The sequence below is a fragment of the Lactuca saligna genome, chromosome 6 (assembly GCF_052625555.1).
Source record: "Lactuca saligna cultivar CGN05327 chromosome 6, ASM5262555v1, whole genome shotgun sequence".
Classification (NCBI taxonomy): Eukaryota; Viridiplantae; Streptophyta; class Magnoliopsida; order Asterales; family Asteraceae; genus Lactuca; species Lactuca saligna.
The window spans coordinates 95448122-95464332 of NC_136422.1; positions in this window are offsets into that span (position 1 = coordinate 95448122).

Here is a 16211-nt window from a genome sequence, read left to right on the forward strand (position 1 = left end):
CACGTCTTGGTAGTAAAATTTCAGGAGTACGCGTTGGTGCTACTCTTTGTATGTAGGTCGACCCCGCGACTATGTGATTACACTATTCCAAGGGCTTTTGTAATGCCAAAACTATCTTTTGTAACGATGTAATGTAGACCCTTATGAGGTCAAACTTTTCCCTCTAAACGTTATGTACTAAAATTTATCAATGAAATTTGGCATGTGTTTTATTTATTGAATATTTGGCACTATACATCATAACCTGGTCACACAAACAGTTTACGAATAATAAAGTTTTGATAAAATACAAGAGGGATGAGACCAGTAACACTCGACTCGTTATCACTATTGAAGTCTTACCGACTGGTCATTTTTTTTATGACAGAACCATGCCACCAAGGAAAAGACCAAGGCCTTCCAACAACACAGTGCCGCCTCCACCACCACCTCCGTAGTTTGATCCTGCAATGTTCGAGGCTGCAGTAACGGCAGCCGTGGTGGCAGCAATGTCGCAAATGGGAACCAATGGTTCTGGCGGTTCTGGACCAGGAGCTACCAATTCCATTCATGGGGACAGCACGGGGCGTATGAGGGAGTGCTCTTACAAAGACTTCACGAATGGCAAACCCGACCCTTTCAATGGAAGCGGGGGCGTTATCACGCTGGTGCAATGGTTCGAAAGGACCGAGGCAGTTTTTGAAATCTGCGCTTGTCCCGAAGCGAGCAAGGTCAAGTATGCGGCATTCACTTTCACTGGAAAAGCACTTACTTGGTGGAATGGCCGAGTTAAATCACTTACTCCTGCAGTAGCTAACACAATAAGCTGGGAGGATTTGAAAGCCCTAATGTTAAAGGAATACTGCCCGAGGGGCGAAATACAAAAACTTGAAGAAGAACTTTGGAACCTCAGAATGACAGGCACTGATCTTGAAACTTATACTGCCTGTTTCAATGACGTAGCACTCCTCTGCCCAACAATGGTCACTCCAGAAGAGAAGAAGGTGGAACGATATCTCTGGGGGCTGTCATCCCAGATTCAAGATAGTGTATTGGCCTCGAAACCCACTACCTTTGAGAGTGCCAAGGAATTGGCACAACAACTCATAGATCACAGGGCTAGCCGTGGTACCGTGATAACCACCACCGACCGAACAAAAGGAGGGAACAACAAGAGGAAGTTCTGGGGCAATAAAAAGAAACAACCAATTCAGGACCCTGCCAAAAAGCAACAGATTGTTGTTGTTCGTGCCGCCACTACTGCTGTCGCTCCAGCGCCGCCGAAACAGTATACGGGAACTCTTCCCAAGTGCAACAAGTGTAACTACCACCATAACGGTGCTTGTCGAGAGTTACATTGCAATAACTGCAACAAGAAGGGGCACACCGCACGATTCTGTAGAGCGACTACCCAAACCGCCGCACAAGTCGCTACGACCGCCAACACTGGAGCAAGCCAAACCTGCTATGGATGTGGTGAAACGGGACACTTCAGGAGGAACTGTCCCAAGGCACGAGCCCCTAATGCTGGGGGTGTAGGGAGAGTCCTAACTTTAGGGCAGGGAGAAGCAGTCAAGGATCCCTCTGTGGTTACTGGTACGTTCCTCCTCAATAACTCTTATGCATGCGTACTTTTCGATAGTAGGGCAGAAAGAAGTTTCATAAGTCACCAATTCAAACATATACTTAAGCAAAATTCTCAACCACTAGAAGATTCTTACATCGTAGAAATGGCAAATGGAAAGGTTGAGTGCGCTAATGATATTTACATAGGGTGTACTCTCACTCTAGACAACCATTTGTTCAAAATTGACCTTATGCCGGTCACCATAAAAAGCTTCGATATAATCATTGGTATGGATTGGTTAAGCCTTCATCGTGCTGACATTCTATGTTACGAAAGGGCCGTCCGCCTCAATCTGCCGAATGGCAACGTTCTCACCGTTTATGGCAATAAACCTAGTGCGAACCTACAAATCATCTCTTGTGTTAAAACCCAAAAGTACCTCCGAAAGCAATACCATGCTTTCTTAGCCCACATCGTAGACAAGAAAAAGGAGGTGAAGGACATCAAAGAAATTCCAGAAGTATGCAACTTCCCTGATGTTTTCCCAGACGATCTGCCTGGTGTACCACTCGCACGACAAGTCGAATTTCGGATCGACTTAATCCCAGGAGCTACCCCTGTCGCCAGGGCTCCATATCGCTTAGCACCGGCAGAAATGCAAGAACTATCCAGCCAGTTGAATGAACTATTGAGCAAAGGGTTCATCAGGCCAAGCTTCTCGCCCTGGGGAGCACCAGTCTTATTTGTAAAGAAGAAGGATGGGTCTTTTCGCATGTGCATAGACTATCGAGAACTAAACAAACTCACTATCAAGAACCGTTATCCCCTACCCCGAATAGATGACCTCTTCGACCAGCTCCAAGGAGCCAGCTACTTTTCAAAAATCGACCTGAGGTCGGGCTATCATCAACTACGAGTTCAGGAAGAGGATATCCCCAAGACGGCATTCAGAACTCGCTATGGGCACTATGAGTTTGTAGTGATGCCATTCGGGTTAACAAACGCCCCTGCGTTGTTCATGGATTTGATGAATCATGTGTATCGACCCTTCTTGGATAAATTCGTCATCGTATTCATCGACGATATCTTGGTCTATTCGAGGCGCGAAGAAGAGCACCGACAACATCTACGACTAGTTCTGGAGATTTTAAGAACCGAGAAGCTTTACGCCAAATTCTCAAAGTGTGAATTTTGGCTCCGTGAAGTAGGATTCCTTGGCCACGTAGTAAGCAAAGAAGGAATACATGTGGACCCCTCAAAGATCAAAGCAATCGAAGATTGGTCAACACCTGCAACGCCAACAGAAATCCGACAGTTTTTGGGACTCGCAGGCTACTATCGAAGATTCATACAAAATTTCTCCAAGATCGCTAAGCCTCTCACCACCTTGACTCAGAAAGGTGTGGTGTTCGAGTGGGAAGATAAACAAGAAGCCGCCTTCCAGACACTAAAGCAAGCCATATGCAGCGCACCAGTCTTGTCTCTTCCAGAAGGAACCGATGATTTTGTGGTGTATTGCGATGCTTCGAATCAAGGCCTCGGCTGTGTGCTCATGCAAAGGGGAAAAGTCATCGCTTATGCATCAAGGCAATTGAAGACTCATGAAGTTAATTATACAACCCACGACCTTGAACTGGGAGCGGTGGTGTTCGCCCTGAAGATCTGGAGGCACTACCTCTACGGCGCCAAGTGCACCATCTTCACTGATCACAAAAGTCTTCAGCACATTCTCAATCAGAAAGAACTTAACATGCGCCAAAGAAGATGGGTGGAATTACTGAATGACTACGAATGTGAAATTCGCTACCACCCGGGCAAGGCTAATGTAGTAGCCAATGCCTTAAGCAGGAAGGAATACTCGGGTCGCCGAGTAAAATCCCTAGCCATGACCATCCACTCCCAACTGGCCACCCAGATCAAGGATGCCCAATTAGAAGCCTTGAAACCAGAAAATGTGGCAAGCGAAGCACTAAGGGGGATGGACAAGAACTTGGAAGTCAAAGGGGATGGAACTCGTTATCTCATGAATCGAATCTGGACACCGAAGTTTTGTGGGTACCGAGACGTTGTAATGAACGAGGCCCACAAGACTCGATACTCCATTCACCCGGGGTTAGATAAGATGTATCTAGACCTCAAAAGGTTATACTGGTGGCCAAACATGAAGGCTGAAATTGCTACTTATGTGAGCAAGTGCCTCACTTGCGCCAAGGTCAAGGTGGAATATCAGAAGCCATCAGGACTACTTCAACAACCGGATATACCCGAGTGGAAGAGGGAGCGAATAACCATGGACTTCATAACCAAACTGCTTAAGACATCAGGTGGGATGGATACCATATGGGTGGTTGTGGACAGATTGACCAAGTCCGCGCACTTCCTGCCAATAAAGGAAACAGACAAGATGGAGAAGTTAACCAGGATGTACATTAAAGAGATCATGCGACTACATGGTGTACCAACATCCATTATCTCTGATCGAGATAGTAGATTCACCTTGCGTTTCTGGCAGTCCCTACAGAAGTCTCTGGGAACCAGGCTAGACATGAGTACGGCCTACCATCCACAAACTGACGGACAAAGCGAGAGAACCATCCAGACGTTGGAAGACATGCTGAGAGCCTGTGTGATAGATTTTGGTAAGGCATGGGATACCCATCTATCGCTTATCGAATTCTCTTATAATAACAGTTATCACACTAGCATTGGAGTCGCTCCATTCGAAGCTCTCTACGGTCGCAAGTGTAGATCACCACTGTGTTGGGCCGAAGTTTGAGATACTCAGCTAGCCAGAGGGCAAGTCCCTGATAGCACCCTTACTGGGCCTGAAATCATAAGGGAAACCACAGAAAAGATCATTCAAATTCGCGAAAGACTAAAAGCGTCTCGTGATCGACAAAAGAGTTACGCGGATAAGCGACGCAAACCTTTAGAATTCCAGGTCGGAGACCGGGTACTACTTAAAGTTTCCCCCTGGAAGGGGATGATACGTTTCGGTAAACGAGGGAAACTAAACCCAAGGTACATCGGTCTGTTCGAAATCCTTGCTAGGATTGGTCCTGTGGCGTACAATCTCCGACTACCATAAGAACTTAGTAATGTACACCCTACCTTCCACGTATCCAAATTAAAGAAGTGTCTGTCTGACGAGACACTCGTAATACCACTCGAAGAAATCGAAGTTAATGAAAATCTCCACTTTGTGGAGGAACCCGTCGAGATCATGGATCGAGAGATCAAGAGAACAAAACAAAGTCGCATTCCCATAGTGAAGGTTCGTTGGAACGCGAAACGAGGGCCTGAGTTTACCTGGGAACATGAAGATCAAATGAAGCAAAAGTATCCACATCTTTTCCCAAACCCTTGAAGTTCCCAGCCGAATTTAAATTTCGGGACGAAATTCCCTCTAACGGGGGGATGATGTGACAATCGTCAATCTTGAGTCAAGTCAAGTCATCAAGTCAAGCCGGTCAACTCGATTAAACCTTGTGTATTAGGGTTTGTGTTATGTTCATACTGTATAACTTGCTATATTAATGGGAAAACATCACTTGAGAAAAGTCTTGTGTTAAAAATTTCCTAAACCCTAGTTCTAATCAATGAACTAGACCGATAAAACAATGTTGAATACTCATCGGGAGTGTGTAAGATCCTTAAACAAGGCTTAACAGGGTTCACGAACCATGCATTTCGATGCCGGGCACTCACAACTATCCCACATGGAACCTCTCTCAATCGTTTCCACACTATCTCTCTCTATGTCAAACCTCTCCCAAATCTCTCCAAGTATGCGAAATCTCTCTCAAATATCTCTCTGTATTAGAAATCTCTCCAAGAATGTCAAATCTCTCCCAAATCCCTCTAAGTATGTGAAAACTCTCGTAAATATATCTTTGTATGAGAAATCTCTCCAACAATGTCAAATCTCTCCAAGTGTGAGAAATCTCTCCCAAATCTCTCTCAAGTAGTTCCCGTAACTTTTTAGAATCATTCGGGTCATTTCGGCCCTTAACCGGGTCAAAAACGGCTTAAAACGGGGCGAAAACACGAAAAACGGACCTTAGGAACCGAAACCCCTATTAGGAACCGAAACCTCCTGATGAAGAAGGCTGCTGATCCGAACCGAAGGTACTGTTCACTAACCGAACCGAAGGTACTATTTACTACTGTTCACTACAGTCCGTTCGGTTCTGACATTCTCGCCTCTTATTCCCGAACCGAACCTCACCTTCGCTACTGACCCTTCGGACCGAGCCTTCGGACCGGACCCTCGCCCTTCACTTCTCGCGTCTGACTCGCGCCTTTCGCTTCCGACTCCAACCTCAGCATGGACCGAGCCTCGGCCTAGGGACCGAGAGGTCTCGCTGGGAACTCATTTTCTTCCCGGTTTTCGCATAGTTTTGCATTCAAGACCCGTTTTTAGTTATTTTAACGCGGGATTGTCACCCAAAATCATATTTTAACATAATAAACCCTAAATATTCTCAATTTAATCATATTTTCATAAAAATCCTTATTTAAATAATAAGAGCAAGTGGGTAAAGTACAAAGAGGTGGAGTGTTGACTTTGCTTTACTTTATGACACAAGCAACCACTCCCACACCCACTCTATGACCAGCCACACCTCCCCACCTTACCAAGATCACATCAATGTCCTTTCCACTCAATCATCACTCCTCCCCATGTTTTTGGAGAGCTGAATATTCACCCTCTCTCCTCATTTCTCTCATTTCCTCTCTTTTCACCAAAAAGAGCAAACTCTTTTCTCTCTCATTTTCCCTCTCTAGAACTCGAGATTTGAGGGCTGATCTTTGGATTTTCCTCCACATTTGGTAAGAATAATCCATTCTCTTTATGATTATCTCAATTATTTCCACTCGAATCATGAATATCTTAAACAAACTCTCTCATAATTGTGTTAGATCTTCGAATCTTCAAGTGATTCTTCAAGTGTTATTAGGTTGAACACTTCTCTTCTTCAACACTTACCTACTGAAATCACTTAAGGTGAGTTCATACCCCTACATTTTCATGTTTTCTCAAGTTTTCAGGGGGGGGGGGATACAAGTTAAAACATCAAGAACATAACTAAATATTTCTAACAGGCTTCATCAGAAAAGTTCAACTCCATTCACGGACTGTTTTGGGCATCTTAAACATTTTTGTTTTCAAACCTGTACAAGGTTCAAATATTTCAAGTTTGTAGCTTTAAAATGACTACTTGCACATCTCCATACGATTTTTCTACAATTTATGGTGATTTTTACAAAACTGCCTATCATTTCAAACAACAATCCGGACCAGTCTGTGATTATGGACTTTTTCACCCAAGTTGGAGGTCATTAAAAATCGTGATAAAAATTATGAGTAAACTAGACTCATTTTTTGAACTCTCAGAATTTACGGATCTAGTTTTCGACTTCGTATGATTTTTCTATGATTTTTCCAAAACAGGGAAGAATGGCTAAAGTTAGCCAACAGCATGTAAATATCATAACACTTTGTATTATGTTGAGCAAAGTGTATAATCATAAGTTCTAATATTTGAATGTGTTTCCTTGTTAGTTTATCATTATGATCTGAAACTAAGTCATTCATATTAAATATTATTCATTCATTTTAGAACACGTATTATGTAACTATAAAAAGTATAGTTTGATAAATTCACAACACTAATACATTTCCATAAACGAATTCATACATATTACATACATTTTAGATAAACTATAATAGGTATAGTTTATGATGTTGGGTTACGAGCATTCTAACACTCCTAAGTGTACATGCAACCCTAAATACCTTGGATCTATGTTTTCTCTATTATACATGCAAATATGAACATCGAAGGTATTATCCTAAACTAGCATACACAACAATCAATATAACAAGATAGAATACATACCTCTTTGATGGAGCTTGTCTTCATGAAGCTTGAGTGCCTAGTGCCCCAAATGTGACACCTCAAATGGTTCACACAACACCATAAGCTCTTGGAATAACTTAGAGAGAAATTAGAACACTTCATGAAATCGTCTAGCCCTCATACACACATATATTATCGATTTCTTTAGCCATGGGTTTCTTTTATATGGTGGCTATTAGGGTTACACCATGTAACTCATGACTTTACCCATTCCTTATGGTCCATGGATTTTAACCTCCATGGAGTATCCATGGGTCACCCCATGGACTTAGTCCAACATAAGGAATCTTAGATCACAAGCCCACATATATAAGAATGAATGATTTACACAATCAACCCATATATTTAATTAGTCTCCTTTTGATCACTTAATTAATTCCAAATTAATTCTTGATCATTACTAATTAAATAACCTTATTAATATATTAGAACTTATAATATATTAACAAACCTTAAGTGTTATTTCTCTCATTTTAGTCTATCCAAGTGCATGATGCCATGCAACCCAAATGGACCATGCCGGGTTGGGTCAAGTCTTACCAATTATAGTTATGGACTTAGACATCAATCCAACAGTCTCCCACTTGGATAAGTCTAAAACTATTATTGCGTATGACTTCAGGAAGCAACTGGCAATCGTAGCTCTCAAAAGCTTTTGTCGAACTCTGACCTTGTAGATGAACTCTGATCTTGTCAATGACTTGTCCATTAGATAAGGGATCATATATTCCTCCATTCTAGATATCATATGGACTGAGACATGGATTATAATCATTCTCTCTGTCCATTTGTTGTTTCCCGATTTCCGATTTATGACGACTGACTAATTGAACAAATCAAATCAGTCCTGGCCCGGCCGAGCACTTCCATTTGTCATCATCAAATCATCGAGGGGCCCACAGATATCGCTTTTATCCCGAAGGTAAAAGGAATGGATAAACTTCGACTCATATGGCTTGTTCTACTACTTGTTGAATCATACACAAAGACACGTTTTATAACATCAAGTTACCAATGCGTTTCGTGTAATCAATGTACTATCAACTCATAGTAACAACTCATATCTCTAGGTTTGAAGAATATAAGATATTATCGTCTCATGATCACTCGTGATAAAACCTATGAAGTGATTCCAATGAGCGCGGGTTGAATCCAATACTCAGAACTTATGAGCACTCATGAGTGTTGTAGCCCTTTGTCCAACATCTTAGACCTCTACAAGCCAACCCATGACAGTCTTAATTCATATCTGCTTCCAACATATGACCGGCTGTGGATGGTTTGAATAACTTAGTCATTCCGGAAGAATAACCTAGTTTATTCGGGAAGTCAAAACATGCAAAGTGAAACACAATAATAATTGAATCCAATATGGTCTCAAAACTTATGAATATAAATAAAACACTTTTTATTTATCACCATATGATTACACATTATTTATTGTATATTGTTTCAACTATCAACATTATTCTTGAATTTAAAACAATAGTTGTCCCATGCTCCAAGCATGTACACTATGTTTTCTAAACACTAGTCATGCCATACACCAAGTATGCATACTATGTTTGTCTATGATCTTTACTTTGTGAACTAGATCAGTTGAACATAACTTCAATGATTCTTTTTTCACACTCCCAAATCCTTACTGCAAATGCAAGAATTCCAAATTCATGCCATTTACTGAAATCTGTTAGATTCTAAACTTATATGCATTGATCCTCTTGTAATGATTATGCACAAAGTCAGAAAGACTTAACAAAAATCATTACAGAGCATTCCAAAGGAGATCAAGTCCTTGGAACCATCCTTCTTGCATTAAGTTTCCTTAGTCTTACACAGATTGAAAAAATTCTAACTTTGAAACATTTCCGAATTCATTTTGACTATCACTTCTGAACAAGAGTTGCCTCCTTACAGATTGTGTCAATATGGCCCTTCCAGAATTATCACTACACTTCCAACTGTCCTTGAGCAACCAATCTTTGGTAAACCTTAGATTGTCCTCGACAATTGTTTAATCCTTTTAGTCATATCCAGTTCTAAACCTTTTCCCTTCTTAATGCCCTAGGCATTTGGAAATTTTTAGAAAGGATGAATATAGCACATGTAATCGATCCTATATCCGAAGCATATGGGACACGATTCATGATGTCTTACATAAAGACTAAACCAGTCTTTTGCTATAACATTTCCATTTCTATTTGCCAAGTTCTCATAATTCAGATTATGAAAAGGGATGTCGTAATCATAATCGAATTTAAGAATGCAAATAATGGACCCATATACAGAATTTCCTTATGTTGATCCATTCCAACATGAAATTCATATATATCCTTGACTAAATGATTAAAACCTCATGATCTAAGCTTATAGATTTGAGATGAAGTATAATTTCCTCTCCCTTAATTATAGCAAAATAACTTTTTCCCAATTGAAACCTTTTGTTTTCTATAATTAACATTGCTAGCTTGCAATACTTATCGTAATTATCATGCTCCCACTAACATGATGATTATTAGCATAACACTTATGCTCCCACTAGCTTTGACATGTACTCAGAAATCAGCTGGACTTCTAGAAATCAATACTTTATTGACTTTCTTACCAAAGTTCAGATTTCTGATACTAGATTGTTTTGATAAGACTTTATCAAAAACATACACCTTCCCTTAGATAGCTCATGGGTGTGTCAAAACAATTTTAAGAACTATGAAAAGGGATGTCGTAATCATAGTCTTGATCGTTTTGACCTTTGCCATTTGTCACAAGTCCAAGTTAGTGTGCCGGTAAACCACACACGCTCCACTAACGACTTTGAGAATGCAAATATCACAATTGCTATCTAGCTAAAATCTACTTAGTGGAAGTGTTTCCTCACCATCATTTTCATGAATCAGAGAGAAACCTTATGACACTTAGATTTATTGGTGTATGAGTTCCTACCCATATGAATTTGTCAAAACCATAATCACAAGACAAGGATAATGACAAATCCAAAACCATATGGATTGAACTCAATCTTAATTTCTTGCCACCTGGCAGCTCAAGGGCCTACCATTGCTTCCAAGTTGTTGTGCAACACATTGAGAACTCTAAGAACTCATATGCAAAGCCAACTTTAACTATAATGGGCACAGAATATGTCAACACGATAGGTTATAAACCTCAAGTCGTGTGCTAGTGAAGAACTTCAGGTTTCGTTCTTGATTAGTTCTTGAGAATTTCAAGACCTTTAAGACTCCCACTGTCCTCTTGACCTATAAGACTCCCTTGTCAAACATCCAAGAGATAGTGCGGATTCTAATCAAGACAAACACTTCACACAATTGGCCTTAGTTGGTCTTTGTTTTATCCAAAACATCACAACTTACCAATTTCAAATGTACAAGAGTAGAAAAATTTTACTCTTACATTTGATAAGTGTTTTAAACCTTCTTTAAGACATGTCACTCAAATTACAATCTTGGAGTACGACTCTAAGACTTGTATTGGAACGAAGTATGACTAATCTTCTTGATTTAACCATTTCAACAATTCAAGATCCCTTCTTCTTAGTCATAAGAATGCACTAAGACTTCCTTAGAGAACTAATTTTGATATGGTTTCTTAATCATTAAGATGATCACAAAACTGATACTAAAGTACTCTCCCATCTTTTCATATTTGAGAAACTTTTATCCTTCTGCCTAATTTGATTCTTCTTATCCGCTCTGCTATGCATTGGAACCTTTTCCAATGTCTCAGAGTTACACTTAAGCTTATAAGTATAATCATATTTACTGAGCTTTAGTAAACTATGACGAATAGCCTTACATCTTTTGTGGTGGACTTAATCAGTGCACATGACTATGTGCTCGATCCCTTAGTCCATTACTTGACTCACACATCCATGTGAACAAGTAATTAGTCTTAATTTTTCCAATACTTGAAAGTTCTCATTCATCATGCTATACAACTTACATGATTCCAAGTCCCGGTCCAATTGAGACTTTGGATGATGAGAGTCTTTCCTTATTTGGTAAATTTAGACATTACCACAAATGAACGAATCGATTTCATATTTCCACTCTTGCTATTAATGGAATCATATAAGCAACAATTTTTTTCCTCAAATGCCATTGTAAGGATATTTTTAAAATAAATAAAATCAAAATTTTCTTTTATTTTAAAAACTATGCGGAAAAACTTATCCTTACATCCATATAAAAACTTGTTGTTATCTATTCCTTAGCAATATCTCATAACTCCTAAGAAGTAGCTCAAGAATCCGATTTTTCAAACTACGCGATAGAAATCCATCTATGCGATCAGATTCAGCATATTCTTTCTTTAAGTTCCTTTACTTTTTCTTTGATTCTTAAAACATTACCATGTGACCCAGTCACATCATGTATCAGGAATCTCAGAATAGAAACTTAACAGAGTTAGATAGTGGACTTTACCTGAAGTAGAGTCAAACTTATTGACTTTAACATCCTTAGGTAAATTAGGCAGCTTCGCAACTAATGACCCTTCCTTTGGCAATATAAACATATGGACCCTTTGATAATGGTACACGGGACTATCACAGACTTAGCTTTTCTCTTTACCATTTGTTCAACCGAGTTGACTATGGCTGATCCCTTTCCATTGGGAAGAGAATGCTTTTTCTGTATTTCCAGTGTCACCATTGTCAATGTCCATAAAGTTTTAAGGAAGTTGATCTTAGCAAATAGATAAGATCATTAAGGGTCTTGTCATAGTCTGTTTCATAGGTGTTCCAAAAGAACCCACTATGTGACTTAGAAAGTAGTTAAACCTACAACTTTCTCAAGACTTTGACACCCAACTCTCCCGGCTTGTCAATATGTGACTACATCTCCAAGATGTGATCACACCTAGACCTTGCCTTGCCATTAGGGCTTGAGTGACCTTAAACTTTTTAAGAACTTGTGGGGTAGGGAGAATAATTGGAGGAGGAGAAAGAAGTATGATATCCGTGGGACATCATCTTCATTAGGAATGCTTGTTTCAAGAGATTTGGGAAGATCATAAATGTCTAAACCAGACATGTTATGGGAGATATTCAAGATAGTTGATCTTAAAGTCCTTAATATGACACCCAATATGAAATATTAAGGCTAGGACCCAACAAACTATTTTATAACTTAGAAGAGGTATGCCGTAATCCAAGCTATAAAACAATTTGAAGGTAGGTGAATGACGATTCACCAATTTCCACCAAAATAAACGAAATGTATTATTAGGTTTTAATTGGATTTGAAACTCCTAGATCTTTTGAGATTCATTGAACTGTTCAATGGCATGTTTCAATCTCGAGTGTGCCCTTCAGGTTTTGTGACTGGGATGCCGAGGATCACAAAACAAGGTGTGAAGAAACCATGCAAATTACTTGGTACCCTTAAGTGTTTACCCCTCAATCGATGTGCCGGTTAACCACACACGCTCCATCGATACTATGATAAACATTAAGTTACCCTTTGCCTACCTTGTTAAATACGAGTTAGTGTGCCGGTTAACCACACGCGCTCCACTAACCGACTCAAACAAAGTGCAAAGTGTAATTTCGTGGATTAGCACCTTATTCACATTTTCCTAAGTAACTAAGATTGGGAATTATTAAGAGTTTAGTTACTTAGTATTTATCATTAATACTTTTTAATGAAGGGAGAATTATAGTCATGTCAAACCCGTTCGGCTAACGACCCTCCACCAGTCAAGCAAGCGGTGGGTGAGAGTGGACACCCATTAAGTTGCCATTTTATAGGCAACAACCTTATACCCACCTTATAGACCGGCTTCGTGAATGAGGCGTACTAGCGGTAAGACCGACTTTACTCTTATACATGTATATATTATTAACTTATAATATTATAAAGTATAAGGGTTGAATTTTAACTTTTAAAATTCTAAGGGCTAACTTGGAATTAAAGTATTCATAAGAGAGAACTTTACAAATTCCAAAACTTGAGGGCAATTTTTGAAACTATTCAAAACTAATTAATTCCATAACTTATGTATTTAAAGTAGTTTTAATCCAAAAACTCTTCAAGTTCCATAACTTGTGGACAAATTATGGAAGACTTTAAACTAATAAAGAATTAACCTTTTCTTTATTTTATAACTTATGGAATTAATTAAGGTTACATATTTTATTTATTTATTTATTAATGAAGTGACTCTTGAACCTCCATAACTTAAGGACAAGACTCTTCATCTTTTGTAACCATTGCCAACTTTTATGAGTTTTTATGAGTCTTTAATGTGACTCTTCATGTAACTTGAGGATAAGTTACACAAACACATTTTATACTCAACTCTTAGATTAAAATGGATTGAAAACAACTATTTCATTCAACTTTTCTATTAATCTAAGAAACTCATAAGAACAAGATAATTCAAATCAAACTTTTTCATGTAATTAGTCTAACCTTTAAACTAATACAAAACATGAATCTATTGACAATTATCTTTGAAAATGGATTAGCATGAACATTACCACATTAAAAAACAAGTTTATAAGTTCAAAACAACTTAGGGTAATGTTCCTAGTCCATTTCTAGCCAAAAACCTCGAAGATATGATGTCTGGGGTCCAACTCGTCGAGTGCATGAACACAACTCGGCGAGTTGGATGCATTTTGCCTTGGACTCGTCGAGTCCCTTCATGGACTCGGCGAGTCAGCTGGGCTGACAGCATCAAAACTCGATTTTTCAGCTTCTATTGCAGGTATAACAAGAAAACAAGCCTAGGCTCTGATACCACTGTTGGGTTATGAGCATTCTAACACTCCTAAGTGTACATGCAACCCTAAATACCTTGGATCTATGTTTTCTCTATTATACATGCAAATATGAACATCCAAGGTATTATCCTAAACTAGCATACACAACAATCAATATAACAAGATAGAATACATACCTCTTTGATGGAGCTTGTCTTCATGAAGCTTGAGTGCCTAGTGCCCCAAGTGTGACACCTCAAATGGTTCACACAACACCATAAGCTCTTGGAATAACTTAGAGAGAAATTAGAACACTTCATGAAATCGTCTAGCCCTCATACACACATATATTATCGATTTCTTTAGCCATGGGTTTCTTTTATATGGTGGCTATTAGGGTTACACCATGTAACTCATGACTTTACCCATTCCTTATGGTCCATGGATTTTAACCTCCATGGAGTATCCATGGGTCACCCCATGGACTTAGTCCAACATAAGGAATCTTGGATCACAAGCCCACATATATAAGAATGAATGATTTACACAATCAACCCATATATTTAATTAGTCTCCTTTTGATCACTTAATTAATTCCAAATTAATTCTTGATCAATACTAATTAAATAACCTTATTAATATATTAGAACTTATAATATATTAACAAACCTTAAGTGTTATTTCTCTCATTTTAGTCTATCCAAGTGCATGATGCCATGCAACCCAAATGGACCATGCCGGGTCGGGTCAAGTCTTACCAATTATAGTTATGGACTTAGACATTAATCCAACATATGATACATCACTCAACACACTCGTACGAAAAGGGTACATTCATACAAGAAAGATTTATATCCACACACATTCCACGTAAACTTGTTAACCTATGTTGTGAGACTCTCTCTCTCCCCGTACGTCCGAGTGCGGGATATAATTCCTGGTAGTTATAATCAGAATCTCCTTGAGGGAGAACGTGATACTTGTATATAGATCTATATTGGGTTTGACACCCCACACCTTGCTGCTAGCTACAGTGGGACCTGCAGGTCTACGGGTGACAAATGTCATTTCATTTTCGCGACGCCTGAGAAACGTTGTGGCAGGTTTACATAGTCACAGTATGATTATAGCGACTCACCTAGGGAGTTAACAATTCATAAAGTTTACGGGATTTCATAAAACCGAAGTAGGTTTTAGGTTGATTTAAAATTCACTTTCCATATCATTTTAAAATCACGACATTTCTGCTAAGTAATGATGATTTCTTATACATTTTGGGTCTTTGGTTATAAGGCTACATTTCACGGATTTCAAGGAAAATATCGGATTTTTTTTTCTGAAACAAACGCGACATTTACATGTGAAAGACTTCTACTAAGTTTATTAATAAAAGCTTATGAACTCACCAACCTTTGTGTTGACACTTTCCAAACAACTTGTATTCTCAGTATAACACTAAACAGGTAAACAAGTGCTTTTGAGGATGGGATGTTAATGCATCAAACTTTTCATATTTTGTCAGCATATTGTAATTGATTTTGAAACATGTAATTCATACAAGTGATGTAACTTTTTCAATTATATATATGTTGGTTGTGTTTGCTTAAATTACTATTGAAATTGTGGTTATGATACTATACATGAAGTCCTCCACCCCCGGACGTTTCCGCCATCCTTGGTTTAGGGGTGTGACAAAACGTTAAATCGAGCCTTGTGCAGCGCACCTATCCTGTCCCTGCCCGGAGAGACAGAGGATTTCGTTGTCTATTGCGATGCGTCCAATCAGGGTTTAGGTTGTGTGCTTATGTAGAGAAGAAAAGTTATCGCTTATGCCTCGAGACAGCTGAAGACACACGAAGTTAACTATACGACTCACGACCTGGAGCTTGGAGCAATGGTCTTCGCACTAAAGATTGGGAGACATTACCTCTACGGAACTAAGTGCACAATCTTCACTGACTATAAAAGCCTACAGCACATCTTCGATAAGAAGGACTTAAACATGAGGCAGCAGAGA